Here is a 27544-nt window from a genome sequence, read left to right on the forward strand (position 1 = left end):
CATTCTTTGCAATACCTGCTTCTAAATGACATGAGAGACAAGACAGAGGATTTGGCTAGATTGGACCATGATCCAATTATGGTATGTTCTCTAGTGAAATATTTTTCAAAATTAAAATATTTCATGAATTTGTATTTGGTGTGCTGTCTTTTCATCAAACACAATGTTATGTATTTGTTCAAAAGATGTTATTGTACATGTACAGAAATATTTTGGGATACTGATAAATTTGAATTAATATTAATGTTCCAAAACTGAGTTATTTTAATGTTATTTTTACTTTGTTATCCTGTAATTGCAGTTTCCAAAGAAATGAAACTAATGCATCTTTTTCTTCAAGTTAGTGAAGTATTATAAGCTAAACAGAGGTGTTTACTGAAAGCAAAACAACCAACCAAACAATAAAGATGAATATGAAAAGCAAATCAGTCTTCCTGTGCTGCCACTAATTTCAGAAGAAATACAAGGAAACTTGTGGGACAGGAGAGGGGGATTAGTTGTGGGGGGACATTTTAACTTGTTTCTGTAGAAGATTTGAAGTATTTAATTCCTGAACACTATTACCACTTTAGTCCCAAGTAAACTTAGACTCTTGCATTAATGCTCAGGTCTCCCCCTCCTGTTTGCACCAAGAACACTTCTTTTGATGCCCTGTTCATGGCCTGCCGCATGCATTGAAAAAGGCATGGCAAAAGGAGCAGAAGAATTACAAGCTCTACTAAAATATGAAAAGCTATCATTTAACAAAAGTTCTACAACATCACTGATTCCCACACCCATGAAGAAACCCAAAGTTCACAATCTTCTGTGGGCGAAGCACAAGGGTTGGAATCTCTGTGCAGTCCATGTCTGTGTGTCTTCTTCTCTGCTTGTGGAGTGGTCAGCGTTTTTTTGCACTTGATAGAGTTTCACATTCTTCACTGAAATCTACCTAGACTTTGTACCTGTTAAAACACAAACAAATCCACATCCCCATAGGGACTGGAGGATTTTCTCAAAATCCCAGAGGTGAAGAATGGGTCCTGATGTGAAAATAAAACATTGATCAGTTCTGTTTCAAACTCTATGTATATTGCATAGAGAAATGTAAGATAACAGTAATTAGGAATCAATCAAATAATACATATAATCAATAACACATACAAAATCATACAGTTACCAAGCATTACAACACTGAACTGTCATCCCAGAGTCTGCGACAGCTGATAAACCTTAAAACAACAGAGAATTGGAGAATTCATGTCCAGATTCATGTTTCTCCAAACTCCCCCTGAAAATAGGTTTAGCTGTCATATATGGTCAAATTGCCAAGTCAAAAGGACTTGAATACTTTTTGATGCAGAAAACATCTGGGCTGATTGTCAATCACTTCATTCAAGTAGAGCTAGAGATTGGCCAGAGCCCAAACTCTAATTGATGGATATCACTTAACGCATTTTAAAACAAGACTCTTAAAAATAACAATTATGAATAAGAAACCTTAGGGTTAAAAACCAATCAAACCATCAAATAATTGAATCCCTCCAAAATTTCTGTCAGGATAGAGATTCTTCAAACACAGCAAACTTCTTGAACTCTCTGCTGGAGTACCTCTGTAATAATAACTGAAGAAAACCACAAAACTGGCAATCTGGATTTAAAAGAAACCCAAAAACATATGAATAGTTAAGAAATAAAAAAACAAGATCCTGAAGCAGCATGTGTCTTATAGATGATCACACAAAGAGATAGTGAAACACATGAAAGCTGGCTGTAAATACTACAATATCTTGATAATAATTCTTATCACAAAAATCGGAGAATTCTCATTATATAATCAACTTATCAACAGGAAGTGTTTGAAGGGGTTAAGACAACCTTTTTAAAATAGTCATATAACATTAACAACCATCATTATTTATCATTATTACTTATAAAAACCAAAAATAACAAAGGTTACAAACTCAATATCAACAATCCCTAAAACTCAGAACCATTGGAGAATCAGCTGATGACCCCACAGATAGGATCTAATTGATGTTTCCCAAATGCTCTGTCTTCAGACACATTTTGGATAATTGAATCATTACTAATACTTTTATCTTTATATGGTAGTTTCCCTCCCTGGGAGGCATTTTTCACAATAGAGGATTTCCATCGACATCATATTTGGAATAACCTTGATTTGCATTGATTTCCCTTTTTTCTGCATCTTGGGCAAAGGCCTGGTGCTTTCTCACTTTTCTCATGAAAATGAATTGGAATTCAGTAATACACAGTAGAAGAGTAATAAAAACAAGAAATGACAGATATATTGTAAAGAGCCATTTAGAAAATTCAACTCGTATAAAGCTTTATTCAACCAAATCATGAAGCCCCGCACTTGTAGCATTGTCTTCCAGAATTGTTGCTCTTTTGAAAGTTTGCAAAAACCCTTTCAAAGTTTTCACTTTGTGCTTTGAACATTCTCTCCATCCGTTCCTCCAACCCTTCCTCCACGATGGATGCAACATGTTGAGGTGTTCCCACCTTGCTGCATGCTTCCACCATCTCTGCCAGAGAAGGTTGGCCTGGGATTGCACTGATGACTTGTTTGCATTCCTGGTTAGCATTGGCAAATGCAAAGCTTTTATGTAGATGTGGTTTGACTGCCTCTTCAGCCACTTGTCTGTCCTCTGCGTGATACGATCTGTGAATGAAGAGAAAGATTCTGAAGCGCCTTGCCTGATGTCTGTGTACATGGTGTCTTGAGTTCCTGCTGGTGCAACTTGCAAAATTGCCTTCCTCACTGCTTCCTTGATGTCATTCAACACCTCTCGTGGAAGTCTTTGTGCTTGTTGTGCTGGGTTGTCCTCAGGAGGATCACCTGCTAGCTGTGCCATGGTGAGAGCTGCATTGGGTCTGCCTTGATATCTGGCTTTCAGCTCACCAAGAGCTCTCCTCCATCTTGTGTCCCACACGAGGGCTTGTGTGTCTGTGAGAATCATTGACACAAGAGACCTGAGATCATATGGTGCTAAGTCATATACATTGAAAGTGCCTTTTGAAAGCTGTTTAAAATATGAAGATCCCAGTCCATTATCTCTGATGGCCTTGATTAGATCTTTGACTACTTCATGATCTAATCACTCCCATTTCAGATTCTGGCCCTGTGCATCATAATTCACAGGCATTGCAATGTGTCCTGTGCCAATCATAGGGTAATTTCTTTCTTTCGCTAGTTTCATCTTAATATCTGCCCAATCTATCATTGGAGGTGTCTGTGCTGTGGGTACCTGTGTCTCCTTGGGCACTTGCCTGTAGAGTGGAGCCAACTGTTGTGGCTGCTGCCATGCTGCAGTCTCCCCCATTTTGGGACTCACTGGCATCAATAGCATCTGTATCCCCTGCTGAGCTGTGCCTACTTCATTTCCAGGGAATGTTGACATTCCTGGAGTTGCCCTTGGTCCTGGCTGAGGAACAAGGATTTGAGATTCCTGAGCTGCTTGTGAACTCTGTAAGGATGAAGACTCAATAGTCATAAATGAAAGAGGAACACTTGCTTATGAGGAAAAAGCACGACTGCCTTGCATTGACTGAAAAACCTGTGGAGGCTGAGCCAACAACTCTGGACGGGATTCCAGGGTTGTGCCCATATACTGTAAAAGAAATTTAACAATGCCCTTTGGTATCAAGATTGACTGTTCCTGACTGGATGAGCCAGCATCAGTTGGAATCACCCAGGCTGGGACACCCTCTGAAGCAGAAGTACGTACTGTATCATCTTGTTGCTGCACTTCAGCAGGAATGTCCTGAGCCCCATGGTGTTCAGGAGCTGACAGATGCTCTGCTCGCTGTGCTGGAACCATTCCTTTTGAACTAGCTTTTCTTTTATATGAAACTGGAAAGAAGTGTTGCAATGTTACAGTCCCGCCACTAGGTGGCGCTGTTTCCCAACCAGCTGGGGTCAGCTTTACAACCGGCTGTGATGGCTGCACGCTTTCACTAAAATTTTTTGTTTGCAGCTCTGGCAGGTTTTTGAGTGCCTCACATAACATCTGCTGTATTTGTGAGAAATTTCCAATTTGAGATTTTGACTGGGGCTGGGGCTGTGCTGATTGCTGTGCTGGTTGCTGGAACTGGCTGTGCACTTGCTGTGCTAGCTGTTGGGGCTGGCTGTGCTGTTGTTGCCATGGGAACTGTGATGTGGTGGTGCCTGGAGAAACATCTCCACTCTGACCATGCCCCGTCTCTGCCTGCGTCACCATGGGAGTGGGAAGGTCTCCGCCCTGGCCACGCCCCCCTCTCAGCCTGCTCTGGAGCAGCTGCGCCCTAGGACATGCCTTCCTCCTGCCCGCAACCGCCCCCCACTCTGCCCCGATCCCGTTCTGAGTCTGGTGTCTCCGCCCTGCTCTGATCCCCACCGGGGCTCGCCCCCGCTGGCTCCACGCCAACACCCGCACTCGGCAGCTGTGTATCCCACCCCACCAACGCCTGCTGCGTCTGTGAAACTGGAAAAAAAGCCCCCAGTCTGACTTCCAGGTTTCATGTCATCAGCACGCGTCCGCCGCGTTCCACTGCCGGCACCATGCATGGGCCCGCTGCCGCTGCTGCTGGCACTGCTCATCCCTCTCCTGCTCAGCCCTGCCCGGTCCCGCTCAGCCCTGCCCCCACCGTGGCCGAGCATGCCCTGGATGGCTGCTGACTGCCCGCTGCTGCGATCGCGTGCACCGCCACCGCCATTGCCGCGCGTGCTATTGCTTCCACCGCTGCCATGTCTGTGACTCCCCCCCACTGCCTCTGTGGCCCCCCGCATGCCTCTGCAACCCCCATTGAAATAAAAAGGGCAGGAGACTTTTTCTCCTTTTTATGCCTTTATTAAAAGTGATCAGCTCAAGGTTGGAGGTCTCGACAGGTCCACGGTCTCTCCGTCATCTCTCCAAGGGTGACTCGGAGGTGGGGGAATGTGCAGCTTTGTCCACTAGGGGGCAGAGCTGGGGGTCCTGTGCTCATAAGAGCAGTGGATGTATACCATGTGTTACAACTTTCGTGTTTTACAGTCTTGGGGTCTTGGTTCCAGATGAGGTCTTTACTCAGGGTGAGGGGCAACAAAGGTTCTCAGCATCTCTGCAGGCTCGGTACTTTGTTCCTCACGTCCAGACATCACTCTGATCTCTTACTTCTGTGTTGGCTCGTTGGTTTTCGGGTTTTTTCGGTAAGTTTGGTGGGGTGGCTTCCCATGGCATGCTGGTCTCGAGATTATTTTGCATGCCCTCTGATGCCCCCCCCCCCCCCCCCCCCCCCATGTCCCCTCCTCTCACTGTCCGGGGAGAAGGGCTATCAACTTAGCTTTAGGCAGGGCCATACTGATACAAAAGGAACAATTAACTAAAACGACCGGTGATTACAATAACAAACAGGTAGAACTCCACCTTGGCAGCAACTGGTTTAACTTGTTCACTCTGCAACCTTTTTTTAAAGAATTGGCAGACTTTTTACTTATAACACCATGGCTGCCTCTGCGTCCGCCCTGGGCTGCTGGCCGGCCGGCACTGCCATGGCATGGGTTTGCCAGTTGCCGAGAAGCGGCTCTCCCCCGGGTTCCATGATTTTCTCTGCCCCCCCTCCCCCACAGTTCCACTGCTGCGTCCGCAGTGAGGGTCTGCACTGGTTTCTGCGAATCAGGAAAACACGCCTCAAAGAAGGCAAAATCCAAGTCCTCCAACTCGCTTGGGAAAATCTCTAGCTTAAGCTTTCCCGGGACTGGTGGGGGTGATTCTGGGGATCCAGGAGCCTCAGGAGACACTGGGGACACTGGGGACTCTGGAGATGATGCCAATTCCTCCCACACCTGTTTGGTAGGAACTGTTTCTGCCCCTCCCTGATTGGTAAGGGCAACTGACGCTTGCTGCTGGCAAGACGACTCCCCTCCCCCCACCCTTGGGGGGATACTTGCTTCTTGCTGATAGCTGGTAGCTCCCGTGGAATTTCGCGAAATTGCCTCTAGCATTACCCTTGCTGGGGATAAAAGCTTCATGGCCGTTTTATCTTTTTTCGTTGCCAAATGATAAAGGTGTCTGTTGGTGTCTTGCCAAAACCCAGGCTCAAACAACAGACGGGATTCTGAATGTGGGTAATTACAGCAAACCCATTGCATGGGGTCTCTGAGTTCTTTTTCAGGGATTTCCACTGGATAAGTGGCCGTCACACTCCGTAGGGCTGACAAAATGCTAAGTTGCTCCTGGGAGTATGTTGCCCCCATGTTCTCAATTTTGACCTGTCTTACCAAAAGCTGGGTTGTCTGCAAAGTCAATCCGGATGTTGTCCTGTTCACTGGCCAGCAGCTCACAGGTGGGGAACTCCCAGGCGCCTTCCAGGTTTCCTCCTTTCTGGGTCGAGTTTGAAGCTATTTGTCCCGGCAGAGGTCGGGGTGTTTGTTCGGGAATTCCTCTCTGTTGATGTGCCTTTTCTTGGGCTGGGATTCTGTTCAGTGGTCTGGACATGAGTCTTCTGGAGCCCGAGCCCCCTCGTGCCTACCCAGGGAACGCCAAAATCTCGGGGATCTCTGTGGTCATGATGACCCCGAGATGTGTTAGAGAGTCTCTTTTCCCAGCCCGGCAGCCAAAGAAGGAATCAGGATTCTTCTGTTCTTGTTCTCAAGGTTGTTTATTATTTCTCATCTATAACATTCTTTCTCCGACCCGCCGAGGTCTATCTGGCAGGACAGGTTGAGGCACACTGACCGCCTTCAGAGGTGGTGTTATCTTTTATACTAAAAACTATGTGTAGATTATTTACAAAAATTTTCCAATACCTATCACCTCTGTTAGACAGTTTGTCTCTGCCCTAAACCAATCCAAAAGTGCCACCATCACAGCAGAAGATGGAGGCCAAGAAGGAGAAGGAGAAAGACTGGACACGCCCAGATTCCTCCATCTTGCCTCCTGAACCCCCATTCTAAAAACCCCAAAATTCTACATTTCACCCTGTGATAAACTATCATTCTACTTAAACTTTCATGGCTTGTGAATCCTCATATAAGGTTGGTAATTGTTCCGAGGGCTAAAATCGAAGGCACGGGTGTTTTTAACTCTGTTCTAAGGTCTCAGAGCCCCCTGTCAGGGTCTCAAGTCCTCCAGGGCAGCCAGAAAAATTTCCTGGGTTCCGACACTCAGGTATTTCTCAATGTTACTGATGCCAAGGATTCCTCACTCAGGCTCAGCACCTCTGTCCTAGGGTGACGTTATGATACTTGTATCCCCATTCGTGTGTTCTGCTTATGCTGGATATTATGTTCTGTGCCTTCACGACTGGCTCTGAGGAGCAAATGTTTTTTTTTGGCTTTGTTATCAGCCTGCTCCCCCACAGCTGGTGGGACACAGAGACGGGGCAGTACATAGTGCGGCTTTTGCTTTTTGCTTGGCTTTTCGCTTTGCTCTTGCTTCTGCTTTGCTCCTGCTTTGCTCTTGCTCTTGCTTTTTGCTTCTCCTCATTAGTTAGTTTAGCTAAGCAGTCCAAATTTTTCCCTGGATTGTTTTTCCTTTCCCTTTTTTGGAACTACTCGAACCTGCTCCAGTCTGGGACCTGGGAAACACCGAGAGTTTGCACCTTGTGGCCTGCAGCAGTTACCCCCAGCGCCGGAAGGACTGATAACAGAGCGACCACTCCCAATAGAGACTTTCTGAATTTGTCATCTTTTTCAGAGCGGTGAAAGAGTGTTGTCATCTGGTATTGTTCATTTTGTGTGATGGGGGGTGTTTTTCTTGTTAAATAAACAGGTTCTTTCTACTTCTTTCTGAGGAATCCTTCCCGAACCAGTTGGGGGGAGGGGCTGTTTGGGTTTGCTTTCTGGAGGGGCCCCCTTTTGGAGGTTTTCTCCCAAATTTGCCCTAAACCAGGACAACCTCAGAAGAGTATCTGCACAGCTTCTATTAGGAGTTCTGCATTGAAAGCAATGCAGCTGTTTCCACCCTGTTCAGGACCAAAGACAGTAAGGTCTATGTAGCCTTAGCTGTTGCAGTGCTGGCACAGTTCAGTGTCCACCAGTTTCTCAAATGTTGAGAAGCATCATAGAAAGATAACTGATATTTTGGTTGCCAGAGTCCATCCAGGCTCACTTCCACAGGCCTCTGCACTGGTGCCAAGGAACTAGAAATTGGTGGCAGCAGCATCAATAGCCCCAGCTGTATGTGTGCTACTGGAGACAGTGACAGAGGGAAATTGTGAGGTGAGGGAGGAGGTAAGGAGGTGTGCACTGACACCAGGGTTTGACATGGTTATTAACCTGGCCTAGCAAAAATAAACAAAGCCAGTTTCACCTGCATTGATTGTATGAATTAAATAGTCATGGAGACCTGGAAAGGGCAGTGCAGATGGCATGAGGACATACTCTGCACTACTGTCTGTATTCTTTTGGCTTTTACACAATTCAGTGTTTCTCTTACCCCATTTGTTCTGAATAATTGAGAGTTAACTATAATTATCTTGTTTCAAATGAGCTTGTAGGCATGCATAATTGAATTTCTTTTATGCTTTAGCCTTGTTTTCATTTGCAATGGGTTTTTTTATTTATTAAATTGTTTAACACCTATAACATCTATTTTTTCTTTAAATACTTTGTTTTCTTGCCATGTTTTGTTTCATTTACATGTAATAGAGGATGATCTTTTGATTGGAACGCTTCCTACAATTGAAAAGCTTTGTGAGACACCACCAGGTATTGTACTAGAAGCAGATTTCCATGTTAACAAAACATTTTTATGCACTACAGTTAATAATATGGTATTTATTTTGAAACAAATCTCTTCAGCTATTTCTGATGTCTGGCAAATACAAGTAGCTTGAAAGCTCAAGTACATAAGTTATATGTTGCTGAAGTCACCAAAACTTGATATAGACACTTTTATACAACACAATTTTCCATCTATTCCCCCCTCCCCCACCAACAAGCTGAAAATTAGTCTCTCTTGATTCTTCAGTTTTTCATTACTACATTCTTGGAAGAAAAATAAATATATTTTTACTTTGACAATCTTCATTCTCATAAGACAAGGAGATAAAACCATTTCTGTATTTCTAAATAATACAAGGCTTTGAAGATACAGATAATAAAGAAAATATTTTAAAATACATTTCATTTTTATGGCAGCAGTGTAGCCAAGACGAAAATTTCCTGAATCATTGTTCCTAAACTGAACTAAAACAATTTGATCAGACTTTTATTTGCTCTTTTTGTGGCCAATGATGCTGTCTTTTATTTTGCACTTTGGCAACCTCTTTGAGTGTGGCAATGCAACTGTTTGCACGTTTGTGTCATTAGCTGTTGTGTCAGCACAGCTGAAGGGCTATTAACAGTGGTTGGGGCTGAGGAAGGTGGCAGGGCATCAAAGCCAGATTTTCTGGTGCTGCCAAAGGTCTCAGAACTGGACCTGTGAGCTTGACTGCAGCCTAAAATACCACGAGTCCACCTTGGCACAGCTCTTTGACATCCTGTCCTGAGAACTTGCAGCAAGCATCTGATACAGGCTGTTTCACCAGTGGTACAAAAAAAATTTAGTAAGATGCTTTCTACTACGCTATTGCACTAATAAAAAGATAGAACTTCAAGTGCTCTATCTTAGTGTCATTACACATATAAAACACTACTGAAAAGTAAAATCCCATAACAAATGCTTTTGTCAATTTGCATTTGACATTTCAGTAATTTCAAAAAGCTTTAGCTGAGGTCTGAGTTACTTTTTATAGTTATGCATTGTAACTTTGTTGTGCAGGCACAGACGCGTGAAGGCTGACACTGGCCTGGTAATTATTTTTCTTGTAAACTGATACATATTTCCAGGTACCTCCAAGGTACTCCCAGAATCTTTACTAGGTAAACATTAGAAAATTAGCAAAATATTTCTCCAACAATTTCTATTTTGAAATTGCAATCTTTGTTGTCTGAAATAGTTAAAGGAATGTTCAACAGTTCACTTATGTGGGGTAATATTAATGTATGTGCATTTATGTTCATACATACTCCGACTGAATTCTTTGTATTTCTGTGACTATTTTATCATTCATTTTTCCATACTATAAGCATACAGTAGGGACTTTTTTTAAAGTATTGTAGTTAACATCTAATTTTCTTTGGATCTGTTGACTTCAGTTTCATCAGTAGCCGTTTTAATGCAGTGTTCCTTTGTCTCATCTGTATTTCCTTGTGTCTGTCCATTTACAAAATGTCATATCGATAGTTTTGTTTTTCTATGCTGCTAAGCAGTGTTTTGATGGTGTGATTGTACTGTATTACATTTATATTTTTCAACATGTTTTTCAAGTAATATTTCAGACTCTGCTGTGACCATGATGGTAGTAACCTCTCATAAAAATGACAGGTGTAGTCAACCATTCTGAAATCTGTTGCTAAGCTTTTTGAAAATTAAACCTATACACTGTATGTATTCTAGGTGTTTTACGTGGTCCCAGCCCTGTCAGACTTGGAAACCAGGACATCATGCCTGTTGCAGCAGCCCTTACTGAATCTGTTAATGCCTACTTTAAAGGAGCAGATCCCACAAAGTTAGTTAAATAGTAAATTATTTTGAATGTAATAAGTTACAATAAAAGAATTCACTGTTTGTACTTTTAATATTTTGGGGAAAAATATATATACATTAGAAGGTGGATTCACAGGGGTTTTCCCCTGATATAACTGACATCAGTGACTTATCACTTTCTATTTGCCTGCATCTGACTAAGTGTTCATATATCTCTGCTTTACAAAAATGCATTTAGTAAGAAAAACAAAAATAAGAAGGGTTTCTACTACAGTCAGGTAGGTGCTGCATGTAAATTTGGACAGCTTAAAAGTACCTCATTCCCTCTGTCATACTGCTTGATATACTACTTAGGCTTTGCTTAAGCATAGTTCTTCTGTGTTTTCAAAGCCTGAAAAATAACCCCCCATACTACTGTATGCTTAACCAGCTAAACATTTTTCTTCTTTCTTCTGACTTCCAAGTTGAAAGTGATAATATATTGTCATTGTGCCACATCACCCTCATTTGAAATTGATTTTAGAATCATAGAATATGCTGAGTTGGAAGGGACCCATCAGGATAACTTGAGTCCAACTCCTGGCCTTGCACAGGACCACCTCAAGAATCACACCATGTGCCTGAGAGCATCATCCAAACACTTCTCAAACTCTGTCAGGTTTGGTGCTGTGGCCACTTCCCTGGGGAGCCTGTTCCAGTGCCCAACTATCCTCTGGGTGAAGAACCCTTTTCTAATATCCAACTTAAACCTCCCCTAACACAATTTGAGGCCATTCCCTCAGGTCCTGTCCTGGCGCTGTCCCTCCACTTCCCCTCATGAGGATATTGAAGACCACTATGTCTCCCCTCAGTCTCCTCCAGTCTGAACAGACCAAGTGACCTCAGCCACTCCTCTTATGGCTTCCCCTCTAGGCCCTTCACCATCTTCATGGCCCTCCTTTGGACTCTTATAGCTTAATGTCTTTCTTATATTGTGACACCCAAAACTGCACACAGGTCTCAAGGTGAGGCCACACCAGTGCAGAGCAGAATGGGACAATGCCCTCCCTTGATTGGCTGTCAATGCTGTGCTTGATGCACCTCAAGACACGGTTGGCCCTCCTGGCTGCCAGGACACTGCTGACTCATTCAACTTGCCATAGAGCAGGACCCTCAGGTCCCTTTCTGTGGTGCTGCTCTCCTGCATTTCATTCCCAAGTGTATACACACAACCAGGGTTGCCCCGTTCCATGTGCAGAATCCAGCATTTGCCCTTGTTAAACTTCATACAGTTGGTGATTGCCCATCTCTCTAATTTGTCAAGGTCTCTCTGCCTTCAAGGGAGTTGACAGGTCCTCCCAATTTAGTGTTGTTGGCAAATTTACTTAGTATTCCTTCGAGTCCTGTGTCCTGGTTGTTAATGAAGATGCTAAAGAGAACTGGGCTGAGGACAGAGCCCTGTGGAACCTCACTAGTGACCAGTCACCAGACTGATGTTACTTCATTTACTAAAACCCTTTGTGCCTGACCCATGAGCCAGTTGCTCACCCATCACATAACATGGTTATCCAGATGTGTGCTGGACATTTTGTGCAGAATGATCCTGTGAGAGAAGGCATCAAAAGCTTTGCTTGAAGTGCAAAAAGATTTTATCTACTGACTTTCCTGGATCAACTAGGTCAGTTACTTTGCCATAGAAGGAAATCAGGTTTGACAAGCAGGACTTTCCCCTCATGAAGCCGTGCTGGTTGCGACCAATGACTTCATTGGTCTCCCACTGTTTTACAATACCTCCCAGAAGAATCTTTTCCATGATTTTACCAGGTACTGAAGTGAGAGTGACAGGCCTGTAGTTTCTGGGGTCCTCCTTCTTGCCCTTCTTGAAAATTGGGACAATGTTATCTAGCCTCCAGTCAGATGGGACCTCTCCAGATTCCCAAGAGCACTCAAAAATCACCAAGAGAGGCTTTGCAATGACATCAGCCAGCTCTTTGAGGATTCTCAAATGAATCCCATCAGGCCCCATAGATTTGTAGGGATCCAGATGGAGCAGCAGATCCCACACAAGTTCAGGGTCGACTGGGAGATGATAATTCTTGCAGTCATGGTCCTTCAGCTCAGGGTACTGAGACTGCCTTGGTCCATCATCAGTGTCTTAAGTGTTAAACACCTCTGCCTTGTCCATGCCCCTGTTTGTGAGGTGACCATCATCATCCTGTAACAAGGCGATATTATTTCTGCACTCTTTTGACATTAAGATATTTGAAAAAACTGATCATCTGGTTTTATCTCCCATGCCATGGGCAGGGACATCTTCCACTAGACCAGGTTATTCAGAGCCCCATCCAGTCTGGCCTTTAACACCTCCAGGGATGGGGAGTCCACAACCTCTCTGGGCAACCAGTTCCAGTGCCTCACCACCTTTAAAGTAAAGAATTTCTTCTTAATATCTAACCTAAATATAGTAGAGGAAATGTATTTGTATATGTGTATAGAGGCTTTGCCCCAGAGGTCCCGGTTGCCCTTGATGGGCTGCAGCTGCGATGTCCTTAATTGGGCTGCAGCTGTAACTGATGAAGATGACCGGGATAAAAGAGGGTGGGTAAGCCAGTCAGGGAGAGCCTTGGAGGAGCCCTGGCCTGAGAGAGAACGGTGTGCAGAAGAAGGAGTCCGTGAAGATATGCAGCCATGAGAATACATCAGAGAGGTACGGACTTTAGAAATCTAATAACAACAATATGGGACTCTAGAGAAGTAATAGAAGAACAACACCTAAACGTACCCTCCTTCAGCTTAAGACCATTCCCCCTTCTCCTATCACTACATGATCAAGCAAAATGTTTCTCTCCAGCTCTCTTGGAACCCCTTCAGGTACTGGAAGGTGCTATAAGGTCTCTCCAAAGCCTTCTCTTCTCCAGGCTGAACAGCCCCAGCTCTCAGCCTGTCTTCATAGCAAAGGTGCTCCAGCCCTCAGAGCATCTTCATGGCCTCCTCTGGGCTCGCTCCAACAGGTCCACATCTTTCTTGTGTTGGGGGCCACAGAACTATATGCAGTTCTCAGATGGGGTCTCACAAGAGTGGAGTAGAGGCGCAGAATCATCTCCCATGACCTGCTGGTCATGCCTTTTTTGATGCAGCCCAGGATACAGTTGGCTTTCTGGGCTGTAAGTGCACACTTCCAAGTCTGACTATTTTCTGCTTTGAAATCAGCTCATCAGATTGTAAAAGTATGATTGATTTAAAATTAATATGAAAACTAGGCAGTTAATGAGTTGCAATAAAATTGATATTTTCATTCTCTTCTAGATGTATTGTGAAGATCACTGGTGATATGACATTATCATTCCCAAGTGGGATTATTAAAGTCTTTACCAGCAACCCACCTCCAGCAGTGCTCTGCTTCAGGGTAAAAAACACAAGCAAACTAGAGCACATTCTTCCAAATGCACAACTTGTATGCAGGTTTTGTATTTTTATTTAATATAATAGTAAAGTACATGAATTTTAAAATGTGAATTCTTGTATATGTATATCAGAATTCTCTACAATCTTGATTTGCTTATACATAACTTAATTTTCTGAACTAATCTTGTTTAGCTAGGTTTTTTTTCACTGCTACCATTAAAATTTCAGGGATTACTGGACTTGAAACTTATGCTGAATATAACAGAAAACAAAAATAGTTTTTACTTTTAGCTGTGTTTTTACACACGTTTAATAAATAAAATGGTTTAAGAAACTATTTTAAAACAACCAAACAAAAACCATTTTTCTAATCAAACTATATGAACAATATAACTAATATAACTTCAGAGAAAAACTGCCAAAAATAGGACACATTGTCATATGGGTTTCTTTATACAATAATAACAATGGTTTCATTTGTCAGTTATCAGCATAGGTTTTAAAGTGTATAATTTCTGTGGTAGATCAGATCCATTACAAAACTGTACCTCTCAAGTGTATAGCAGCATGCTTAGGAGAATTCTTAAGAAGAAAAGCTGCTGGTTGAGTAGAATAATAAAGTAATTGTTTGGACATCTTTTCAAAAAAAAGAAAAAAAAATCAGATACCTTTCAGCTGAGCACTTTCCATTTCATTTATTGGAAAAATTATTTGAAACAATCAAAATACATGTATCCATTCTTTTGTATTAATTTTATTGCGATAATTCATACTTAATGTAAGGAATGTTTCTTACAAAATTAAATTTATTCTTTGACATGACAGTTTATAACTGAAATGTTAGAAGAGCTGAGCTGTATCTGACAGTGAATTCTACTGAAAAATTATACTTGGGAAAAAAGTGAAAATGTCTAGTATTCTTGTCTGAGTATTGTAACACTTCACCTCTAATTAGAAAGGATGCATGTACTGGATATTTATGAAATTAAACCTATATGATAATAATATGACATTTCATATACTGCAATGACTATCATTTGCTTAGCATTTATAGAGATGAACCTTTTTAATGTGACTGATACTTGTGGAGATGTCAGAAATTCTGAAAGAGAAAACAGAAGGATTTTGCTACTGGTTTCATTTGTTTACATTTTGGAAGGCCTCTGTTATAAGTGTTTATCTACATATTTTACTGAAAATGGAAATTGCATGAATGGCAACACTGTATTGAGATCCAAATTCTAAGTAAATTGGACAGGCTACTGGTATGTAAATAACTGTTCTGGCATATTCAACCCATTGCAGTCATATTTACTGTGTTCCAGGTGCTTCTTTTCAGCTTTCATTCTGCATGCACTTTCTGCATGCCTCCTTGGGGATTGGTGTGATGCCTTCAGTTTTAGCTTTTATATTTTTCAAATCCTGTACTGAATTAGTGTATAACTCTGAACTGCATATAAAGTGTTTGTAAGCCTTCTTCACATTTTGGTCAGACAAAACAATCTTTCCAGGCCTGAGAACCAAGGACACTATCTGCCTCAGGCCCCAGAAAGTATAAACAAAAGTGAATTGAGGGAGAGCAAACTGCGGGAATGTGACTTCATTACCTGAAGCTATACTTGGACAATTAACCTCTGATATGCAAATAGTCCAAACTTATATCTCCTCGAAAAACTCGTGACCATCATCCATCTCAGGTGTAGCCTCTGCGAGGCTTTTGCACTGCCCAAGGTGTATCTATTGAAAGCCTTTAATAAATACCTACTTTATTCTCTAACTCTCTCTATCCTCTGTTTTAAGTAGCCACTCCAAGGCATCTGGTGCAGTTCCTCTATGTATCCACAGATGATCTGTGGAGCTCTGATTCTTATTTGAATTTTGCTTCTGAATCAGTTTTCTTAAAAGCTTCATCCTTATTAAAAGATAAACCTGATGCCACCAGAACTGAAAATATTCTTGAGTTGCAAAACACCTTTTCAATGCTCCAGTAGTTCCCGACCAAGATTTTGCTTCTGTAGTCATGTGCACTCTTAGCTACATATAGAAATTATATAATAAATTGTTACTAAGATTAAATGTAGCTATAAGTATCTGAGAAACTTTTACCTGAAAATATTTTGAAAGCTTACACTATAAATAAGTGAAAGTGTGGTAACACATTCAGCACAAATTTTAATTCAATGCATTAGTGAAGCTGTCATAACAAAAGCTAGTAATGATTCTAGGATTTATTCCAAATTGGACAACATTCCTCTTCAAACACCACTTTCTTTCCCACCTCCCACACATTCTCATGGCACCTGACTGTATTAAAATTGGTTTTTATTAAATGTAAAATCCAAATTTGGCATTCACTCCATCTTGTGAAGCAGATAATCAGTGCAGGAAACTCACTGCTCAACAACCTGGATGGAGAAGTTTTTTGAGCTACAACAAACAGTTAATTTGTCTTAATATTTAGGAAGATACAATTATGTGTTTTAAAGCATTAGAACAAATTTTTCCTTGGAACAATAAAGAAGGGGAAAAATCTAGTCTTAATTTTTTAGACATGAGAAATAATAAAACTCAGTGTTGATTTTTGATTCCTACCTTTCTTTTTCTTTGTAGTGATCAGTCACAAAGTGACTCTAGTACTAAGGATTTTTGGATGAACATGCAAGCCATAACTTTTTACCTCAAGAAATTATCAGAACACAATCCATCTGCATCCTATTATAATGTGGATGTTTTAAAGTATCAGGTAAACACTTTTTTCCCTTTGGATTTTTTTTAAGAACTCTGGTCTATACAGAAATTATAAGAATTGTTCCTTGCCTGTTTGAATGCAGATGAATTGTCATCTCTCATCTAGGCCCGTTCTGAGTGCATCACTGTTTTCAGTGCCTGGGCTCTGCCAAGGCTGAGTGAATTCATGTTATGTCTTCATGACATTCCCTGTTCATTCATGACCTGTTTCAGCTTGATGACACTTTGATCCAATTCATGTGTGTAAGCTTCAAACACTATTTGTTAATGAAGTTAAGTTTTTCTTGACTTTAGGGGGTTTGGTCAGGATTTGAGTTTGTAATTATATTCTATTTTGATTTTGTAATTGTATATTTTTTGAATGCTGTAACTAATAAATTGTAATGTATGGAGATGCATAATATTCTCACCTCTCACAATATAAAGAAACAATTTATCCTGGGAACCACTTAGAGGCACGTGAAAGTCAAGAATGTCATTGAGAGTAGTCAGTATGGCTTCACCAAGGGAAAGCCATGCTTGACCAATCTGATAACTGTCTGTGATGAAATGACTGGCCTGGTAAATGAGGGGAGAGAAGTGGATATTGTCTACCTAGACTTCAGGAAGGCTTTTGGCACTCATCTTTATAGAGAAGCTGATGAAGTGTGGGCCAGATTAGCAAACAGCAAGGAGGATTGAAAACTGGCTGAACAGCCAGGCCCAGAGGATGATGGTCAGTGTCATAAGGCCTAGTTGAAGACTAAAAAAAAAACTGTTTCGACTAATGAAAGCCAGAACAGGAATGAGCCTTGTGGGCCAGAGCTAGTTGAAACCTTTTAAAAATTATTTAAATAATTAAAAAAAAAAAAACCAAAAAACAACAGGAATTACTTTAGGCTATAACAATCTTCAGAATTCTAAGATTAAGGGCACAGAGGTCAATTGTTCTGTTGGTCATTTGTCAGGATTTATACTCATTGCCATCTTTTCCTAATTCTGCCCAAAATAGGAATATTTAATTAAGACCTTTCAATGGTTTGTTCTTTTACAGGTATCTTCAAATGGTATCCAGTCCACTGCCTTGAATCTTGCAACTTACTGGAAATGTAATGCTAGCACTACTGATGTGCGAATGGATTATAAATATAATCCAGAGTCTATGAATGTGCCTAGTATGCTGTCTAATGTGCAGGTTGTGGTACCAGTAGATGGTGGAGTAAAGAACATGGAATCACTTCCACCTGCAAAATGGTAATATTAATGCTTTTCTTTTTATTATTTCAAATTAATTTCAGAGTATTCATTAGTGTCAGCCTGAAAAATGTCACCAGAACAGATAATTTTTTTCCTCTTGATAAAATGCATGGTGTCAGATGTTTCAGACATTGTCTGGTCCAAAACAGAAAATGTACAGCCAATTCACATAGACTAAAATGAGATTATATGCACCCATTCCAACTGTGCAATAATACAAACATTTCTGAATACAAGCATTTCTGAAATTTCCAGTGTTTGCTTTCTTTTTGCCAATAGACAGGATAGATATTTTAAATAACATGATTTGAAACAAAAATATCTTAATGGCTAAAAACCATATATATCTCTGTGTGTATGTATTAAACATATCAAGATATATAGGTTATATAGAGAGAGAGTAGAAGAAATGCAGTTCTTAAAAATATTTCTTGGTGGTTCTAGCTTAAAAATTGGCCTATAATTGAAATAATTTTTAAAACAAACTTCAGTAGATGAGGAGCTCTTCACGAGCCTGGTAGCACTGTCTCTCAGATAAAGTGTCATGCTGATCATTATATGACTCATACCTACCTGGTCCCACCTTCTAAGCCTGCAGACCATTTACAGCAGCAATTGAAAGTGAGACATCTAAGAAAATTGTTTATACAAGTTTGTGAAAACAGCAGAGGATATCAGGGCTAGGCAATGTGACATACTTGGAGCAAAAGGTAAACAGAATTCAATCACTGTGCCTATGGTTTGGCAGCACATAGGTACTTGCCCAGCTGTAATGTAATTCCTGGACTGTTTATTTTCAAGAGGAACAAGAGGGTCATTTCAACATGAAGGTTAAGAGGGCAAAGAATACCAAGTTTTGGGAAGTCAGGCTTTGTTAACCTTATTACTTATAGATGAGTTTACCTTATAAAGCAAAGTTCAGAAATAAAATAAGCCTGGTGTATTTATCAGAAAGGTTCTGATGTTTCTGAAGGCAATACATTTAAATGTGTTAATTGAACAAAGTGGTAATACAATATCATTTTAAGTGGAAAAAATCCTGTCAAGACAGAATCTTTCTTGACTTGGTATTTCAAGGGAGCAATACTTTTAACCAAATCACCTGAAGTTTATTCTGAGCAAAGGCAGGTTCAGTATCTTGCCTCCCCAACTTGACTAGAACTTTTGGTGAAGCCAGTGTCCCCCCTCCCTGCTCAGGCTTCTTCAACAAACCCCTCAGTTATGGAACCTGAGTGAGGGCAGGAATGCCCACTCAGAACACTTAGTGCTACCTAGAAAGACTCAAAACTTAGTGACAATTTCATTTCAGATTCATCAGAGTAAGGGACTTGAGCCCCATGTATTCTCTCTTTTATCTAGGCAACTACCCAAGGCTGGAATTTTGAGCCTTGAAAGCAGACCAAAAAATACACTCATGTCCCAGGCAGCTCTAGTATGTGTCTCCTACTATATGCTTGTTCTAGTGGGTTGGGTGGTAGAGTTTTGGGTTTTTTTACGAATAAATATGTCGCAGACATCTTTCATGAAAAATCCTTTCTTAGGATTTTTCCTTGTGAGAAGCTGCAGTTTCAGCAACCAAAAGTAAACAATGGTTATCTGCTGCTGTGGAATGCAACAGGTAGACCTGTGATTGGTCTCCTGTGGATGTTTGGATTTACTGACCACTCATGGCAGAGCTGGCTCTTGCTCTCTGTCTGAGACACAGATCTTTGTTATTCATTCTTTTCTATTCTTAGCTTAGCTAGCTCCTGAAGAAACCTTTCCTTTCTATTGCTTTTTAGTATAGTCTTAATGTAACATATATCATAAAATAATAAATCAAGCCCTCTGATCATGGAGTCAACATTCTCGTCTCTTCTTCATCCTGAAAACCCTTGTGACCACAGTCACATAAATATTTTCTGATTCAACCTCCTGCACTACCATCTATGCTACTTGCGTGAGCATTTCACTCCTGCTACACCAATGCCAAGGAGAGTTTCAAACCTATCATCCTTCATGCTGCTCACAGCTTTAAAAGTTGTAGACTTTCCTTTGATGGAACAGCTGTAAAGTGCTGAAAGAGTTTAAATGCCCTGTCATCTTAGAGATTATGATTCTTGGTTCCCTTTGCTTTTCTTCCCCTTTACAGCACCAGAAGTTAGCTTAAACCCTGAGTCACTTCTGCCAACTTCTTTTACTAGAATGGAAATGGAATAAAATTCACACAGCCAGGAGTCTCACATAGGGGAGAACAAACAGTAGTGCTCCCTCTCATACTATCATCATGAAGCATAAAGACCCAGCTTTCAAACTGCTTCCAGCATTTTTGGCCTGCCCTTACCTTTTGAGACCACAGAGGGTTTTGAATTGTGGAGCCATAACCTGGGCATAGAACAGTGTTAACTGTATAAAAATGTGCTATATATGTCTGAGCTCTGCTGCAAGCTCAGGGGTAATGCAGGTACACCGTTTTGTTTTCTTTTTTGCTTGGTATAGTTTTCCACAAACTCACTTTAAAATTATGAAATATTTTTATAAACCTCCATTGAGAGATGTAGGTTATAGGCTCATGGTTTGTAAGGTACCAGTGTAAATCTGGGAAAATAATATAAATAATTGAAATTTTAAAAATCGATGCTTATAACTAACCTTCCATTGCCTTACAGGAATGCAGATCAGATGAAAGCTTATTGGAAAATATCTAGCATTTCAGAGAAGTTTGAGAATGGAGGCAGGTTGAACTCTTTTGTTTTCTTGCACAGACAAATGATAGCAGTAAAAAGGTAATAATTTTAGCCTCTATGCCTTCATGCCTGTTTACACGTGCCATATCCTGTTTATCAGTTCACCTTCTTTTCAATGAAATTCCTCCTTTCACCTTCTTCTCAATGAAATTCCTCCTGAGAGATTCCATTAACAGTGAGATGTAAAAATATTAACTGATTATAAAAAGCAAAATAGTGAAGCCCCTTGAAATCAGCTAGTGCCACTAAAACAGTTTAGACTGGGCAAGGAAATAATTACATCAGTGCTAGTTGGAAATGAGCAGTTATTGAAAAGGAAATATGTTTAATATCTGTATTCTGATTTTCCACATGCTAACAATTGAGATAAAGTAGAAAGAGGTAAGTGGAAGAACTGGGGAAAAGAAAAAAATCCAAAAGTCCTGCACTGAGATAGACTCGACTATAGACAGTTCTTCACCAACATTTTTATTATTTTTTTATTTTGACCATGTACAACTCCAGGAAAAAAAAAATCTATGTACATCTGCTCAGAGTGGTAATTTAGATAGCATTTTGTAAGGTACCAATAGTTGTCCTTTGCCCAGCTGCCTTTCCCTGAGGTCCAGTTAATGTCACAGCCATTGCAGGTGCAATGTTTTTTTGAAACACTTGAATATATTTTTCCAAACTTACAGTGAAAAGAAGTTCCAATTTATCCAAATTATGACAGATCTATTGAAGAAATAGAGTTTAAGCCAAGAACAAACCATTGCATAAAACAATTTCATTCATCAATTCCTGCTTTTACTCTAGTAACGTTTCAGTTACTAGCTTTCCTCCTCACTTAGCAGTTCCTACTGACTAGTTGTTTTAAATAAATAAAAATACTTGACTTGCACTATTCCATTAATTCATTGTTTAAATCTCTTTTTTCCCCAGCATATTTTGCAAGAACAAGAAGAGTCTTGTTTAAGAACTAGAAAAAGAGACCAACAATAATGTTGGGGGGTTTTATGTCTTGCATTGACTACAAAGGTGTACTTAAAGCAATTTTGAACTATTACTATTTTATAATGGTACTGAAGTGAATTTTGCCATTGTCTATAAAAAGGAACTGGTTTTTGGGAAATGTATTTTATCAAACCTTGCATTTATTAGAAAAATAAGAATTGCTTTCCTCTTGCTAAATTACTGTTCATCTGCATTTCTTCCAATGGTTTTGTTCACGTGCATTCATCCAGGCAAATCGTGACAGCATTTAAATATTCTAATGTACTTTAAAATCTGCTAAAGAAAAGTACTACATACAAGATAAACCAGGAAGCATAAATTATGAGTATAGGGAACAATCAGGTATTTAATGTAATAGGAGACTACCAGGCTGTCTGATATACACATTCTTCTAGGAGTATAATCTTGTAGAAATGTGTATTGCTTTCCTCTAAATCATTCACTAGTCAGTGTCCTAAACAGAGTATTGGAAAAAGAGAGTTGTACTCTCATCTCTTCTGAAAATCTCTATAGGACTGCCACTAGGAATAGCTCTTAAAGATCACCATGTCAGTTCTGCTCCTTACTACTAAAAATTCTGAGAGATAACCTTGGTCTTGAAAAACAACTAGCCTTTCAGTTTTGTTATTTTTATAGGTTCTGGATCACTCAGAGCAAAATTTGAACTTTCAGAAGGACCCAGTAAACCAGCGACACTTGCAGTGCAATTCATTAGTGAAGGAAGCACCCTTTCAGTAATAGATGTAGAGCTAGTTGGCACTGGCTACCGACTTTCCCTCCTTAAGAAGAGATTTGCCTCTGGTAAGACACTGATGTGCTTACATATTCAAATTAATATGATATATAGTGCTAAATTATACATTATGAAACTCTTTATTAAGTGATGCATAAATTATTACTTTTCCTCAAAAATGTGGCTGAAAACTGTTTTACTTTTTTTTTTGCTTTCCGTAGTTAGTCAAATAGCTGCTTGCAGAAAACTAATGAAAAAATATGGTTTATCTACCCATTGCAAAAATCCTACCTTTATTTTTCAGGATGGTATATGGCAAACTGCTGATTAACATGTGGAAGTCATTGCATCAAAGGAGTACAAGAAGTTTGCTCTGCCCTCTCTACTTTTCAAACACTATTTTAATATGCATTTATTTTTTTTAAATGTTGATCTACTCTGAGGTTTAATCATCAGAACAGAAAATGCACTTTTTAAAGTAATTTTGCAAACTTTTTATTACTTTATAATAGCACTGAAATTAGCTAATATTGTCTGTAAATGATCATTAATTGTAGAGAGCTTTTTGGATAATTGGTTAGCTGAGAAAGGACATTTCGATGTGATACCAATGGATAAGGATAGGGGAAACAAGCTGGGAACTGAGCAACCAGTGTCCAATCACTGACAAAGGTCACAGTGACCTTCTCTGAAACGGGAAGACGGGGGAGAAAATCGCTTGCCAGAAAATGTAGTTATCTTAGGTAGAAAAGTTAGAAGAATGTAAACATAGAAGCAAAATAATTGTTAGAAGATAGAAGTAGGTGTGGTTGATCTAAGTGTGCTTTAACCAATAATGAGCTCAGCTTTTGTAATATGTATAAGCTTCATTAACACCAATATAAAGGTGTGTGGGTTTTCAATAAACTTCGGGATTTGCTATTCACGCATATGGTGTGTCGCATTTCTCCCGCCGTTCATGACAAATGGTGACCCTGGACGTCTTTCTGCGGGAATAGCCACGGTCAGCGGCGTGAGCGGAGTCAGGTCCTATCGCAGCTGAGGACGGCAATAAGCACTGCTGAAAAAGGGAAGGTGCCGTGCCCTGGGTGACCCCAGAGGGGGGCCCGGCTGATACGTGCTGCCGGAAGCCTGAAAAGAGCTGCAAGAAGCGCGCTGTTATCGTTTAACATGGATAAGGAAAGGCAAGCAGCATATGATTTATTTACTGATTTTCTACGAGGGCGTCAGGTGAAGGGCATAGATTTACAGAAAGAGCTTTCTGGGTTGTTAGCTTATGGGTGTGCACAGGGGCTTTTTTGTAATCCGCACACGGTGCATGAATTGTCGGCGTGGCGTATATTTGGGGATAAGCTGTGGCAGGCAGTCATAGATGATGATAAGACCGCGAGAAAGTGGGGGAAGTTATGGCGTGTCGTTCATGATGAATTGCTAAAATACCAGGCAGAGGAAAGAGCTGCCCGGCAGGCCAGCGCAGCTCATGAAAGGAACAGGAGTTATGGGGACTGGTTTGGTTCCCCGCTGCCTCCTGTTACGCCCACTGTAAATCTGCCGCCGGCATCGCCTTCTACTTTAAACGGCAGTTCCCCACCCCCATCGGCGCCTGCTCTAAGCAGCACGGCCCCGCCAGCTTCGGCGCCTGTTTTAAGTAGCATCCCCCCACCGATTTCGGTTCCTGCCCCATATGGTGGTCTGCCGCCGGCACCAGCATCTGCAATAAGTGGCGGCTCCCCGCCAACCCCAGCCCCCACTCCAGACAACGGCTCCCCGCCACTACCAGTTCCTGCTTTGGACAGCAGCCCCCCCCCCCCCCCCCCCCGGCATGTCCTCCGGCCGTGCCGTCCGCGCCGCCTGTCCCGGTGTTAAGCCCTACACCTCCTCCGCTTAATGGTTCTCTCGTCCCCGGGTCGGACAGTGACCTTGCAAGGGCCGTTGCTCAGCAGCGAAGGGAGGCATGGGCGGCGGTAGCTAAAGAATTTATGGACACGGGGGATGAGGAGGCAAGATCGGCTGCTATGGAAATGGCTTGCCCGGTGGTTTATTCTCCCGTGGCGGGGGGAGGGTTTCAAGCCACAATAACTGCCCTGGATTGGAAACTGTTATCGCAGTTACGATCCACGGTTAGTCAATTTGGAGTAACTAGTGAACCCACAAAACAAATGCTGGATTACATCTGGGGCACTCAGGTTTTGCTGCCGGCAGATTGCAGGATGGTAACACGGCTCATTTTTACTCAACACCAACAGCTTTTGTTTAATGCCCATTGGCATGCGATTTGTCAGCAATGTGTCGCAGTGGTACGGCAACCAGGGGACCCGTTATATGGGGTAACCCTGGAGGAGTTAATGGGGTTCGGGCCGTTTCTTAGAACGGAGGCACAAGCATTAATTGGGCCCGAAAAGTGCAGGGAGGCTATGCGGTTAGCACGTTTAGCTATCGATAGAATTAAGGATCCGGGAGGAATTCCTTCTTACATGGGGATGAAGCAAGGTACGGAAGAGTCATTCGGAGCTTTTATAGACAGGGTAGCCAGCGCTATTGAACGAGCAGGAGTCCCTGAGTTCATGAAAGGGTCCATGCTTAAACAGTGCGCACTCCAAAACGGCAATCAGCTTACCAAGAATGTGATAAATACCCTGGGAGCTAATTGGTCTATAGAGGAAGCTTTAGAACGATTAGCTAATGTCCCGCTGGGATCACAGGCAATGTTAGTAGATGCTATTAAAGAGCTAGGGGTCAGGTTACAGAAGCAGGCAGAGTCTTCCCAAAACCAAGTACTGGCGGCCCTCACCCCGCTCCAGGCAGCAGCAATCAATGCTCCGCGAGCTCCATCGACTGGCCGACTCAGATGCTACTGATGTGGAGGAATGGGACATATGCGACGGGACTGTCCCGCCGTCAGTGTTTGGTGTAAAGATTGCCGCCTGGACACCCACAACACCGGAGTCTGCAGACGCCACTCGGGAAACGGCAGAGCCAGCGCGCCCGCCAGCCGCCGCGCCCAGACACAAATAGCAGCTGTCACAACTTCGGCTCAACCTGCCTCCAGCCCGCAACTGCCGGGAGCCTTGGACTAGACCTTGAAGCAGCAGCAACTGTGACTTTGATGACTACTCGCCCGGAAAAGGTTCCAACTGGGGTAAAAGGACCACTCATTATTGATGGATTACCTATGGGAGCTTTGCTTTTAGGGCGTTCCTCGGCTACGATGATGGGATTATTTGTTTTAGCTGGAGTGATAGATGCTGATTACACAGGAGAGATTTCTATTATGGTGCATACTCTTTTTCCACCGATGCGGATCGAAAAGGGACAAAGGATAGCTCAATTGATTCCTTTGCAACAATTGGCTAAAACTTTACCCCCTCGTCAGGCACAGTCCAGAGGAGAGCATGGATTCGGTTCAACGGGGGGCCTTGCCTTTTTGACAATGAACTTAAATGAACGGCCAAAGAGCACTGTGATTTTGGAATATCAGGGCGACAGGAAAACCTTGGTAGGACTGTTAGATACTGGCGCAGACTCCAGCATTGTGAGTCCAGATTTTTGGCCCCACAATTGGCCATTGCAGTCAACCACGATGCCAGTGACCGGAGTTGGAGGCCTGACACTTGCAAGGAAGACACCCATGCTATCTGTGACTGTTGAGGATAAAACTGTACGGGGTGTTTTGTCAGTTGTACCTTTGCCTCCTACTGTGCAGTGCCTCATCGGTCGGGACATTCTGGCTCAGATGGGTGTAGTCTTGACAAATGAACACCCTTTAGGCTAAGGGCCATTGCATGGACTTTCCCAATCCCATTAACCTGGACCACGAACACTCCGGTATGGGTTAAGCAGTGGCCTTTAAAAAGGGAAAGTCTCGAGCAGGTTCACATGCTGGTATACGAACAATATAAACAAGGACATTTACAGCTGTCAACAAGTCCATGGAACACGCCCATCTTTGTGATTAAAAAGAAGTCGGGAAAGTATCGCTTAATACATGATTTGCGAGCTGTGAATGAACAGATGGAGCCAATGGGAGCCCTACAACCTGGTTTACCTAACCTGGCTATGCTACCAAGGGACTGGCCACTTTTGATTATTGATCTGAAGGACTGTTTTTTTACTATTGCTCTGCATCCTCGAGATACTCGGAGGTTTGCATTCACTCTGCCGTCTTTAAACAGGGCAGAGCCGGACAAGAGGTTTGAATGGGTATCTCTTCCCCAGGGCATGCGCAACAGCGCCACCTTGTGTCAACTTTATGTCGATGCAGCTTTACAACCCTTGCGACATGCCTGGCCTGGCACAATCATTTACCATTATATGGATGACATTTTATTTGCACAACCAGAACCTTTTGCACGTCAACAAATTCAGGCAATACATGATGCTTTGAAGCTCCATGGACTGACTGTAGCTTCTGAGAAAATTCAGTTATCTGCACCGTGGAAATATTTGGGGTGGACACTTACTGATCAAATCGTTACCCCTCAGAAATTGCAATTAAACATTAAATTACATACATTGCATGATGTTCAGAAATTACTGGGGGATCTACAGTGGCTTCGCCCCATTGTTGGCATCCCTAATGACCTCTTAGATGAGCTTCGACCTTTACTGAAGGGGACTGATCCGGCACAGCCTGTTCGTATAACCCCTGAGCAGGTTGAGACACTGCAGCAGATATTGGACTGTGTTACACAAGGCAGTGTTCACAGACGTGATCTCGACCTTCCTATACAGCTGACGGTTTGGTGTGGATCAAAATTTTTACTGGGTGCACTTACTCAGCATAACAGAAAAACGGGGGAGTCATGGGCCTTGGAATGGATATCTCCTCCACTTCAACAACATAAAACTCTTCTTCAGAAAATTGAAAGTTTAGCTGATCTGCTCAGAAAGGGTCGTGAACGGACAATACAGATTATGGGAAAGGAACCTGATCAGATACAGATACCAATGAAAAAGGATACATTGACATGGTATCTGGCAAACAGTATGGAGTTACAAGAGGCCCTGTTGGGAGCCGGTAGCGTGACTGCCACTGATGATATTCCCAATGTACCATTGAATTGGGTAGGACAATGGGGTTGGATTCAATGCCCAAAAAGATCACTGAAGCCCTTATCAGATGCTATAACTGCCTACACTGATGCAGGAAGGAAATCCAAAACTGCTGCAGTGACCTGGCAAGAAAAGGGACAATGGCATCATCACATACTCTGAGCTACTGAGATGGA

General features: G+C 41.9%; 1 pseudogene; it reads left to right on the forward strand.

Moving 5' to 3' along the window:
• The window catches only part of LOC129132401 (F-BAR domain only protein 2-like), a 194243-nt pseudogene extending 170885 nt beyond the window's left edge, over window positions 1–23358 (forward strand).
• The last annotated feature ends 4186 nt before the right edge of the window (window positions 23359–27544 follow it).

This window comes from Agelaius phoeniceus, chromosome W (genome assembly GCF_051311805.1).
Source record: "Agelaius phoeniceus isolate bAgePho1 chromosome W, bAgePho1.hap1, whole genome shotgun sequence".
Classification (NCBI taxonomy): Eukaryota; Metazoa; Chordata; class Aves; order Passeriformes; family Icteridae; genus Agelaius; species Agelaius phoeniceus.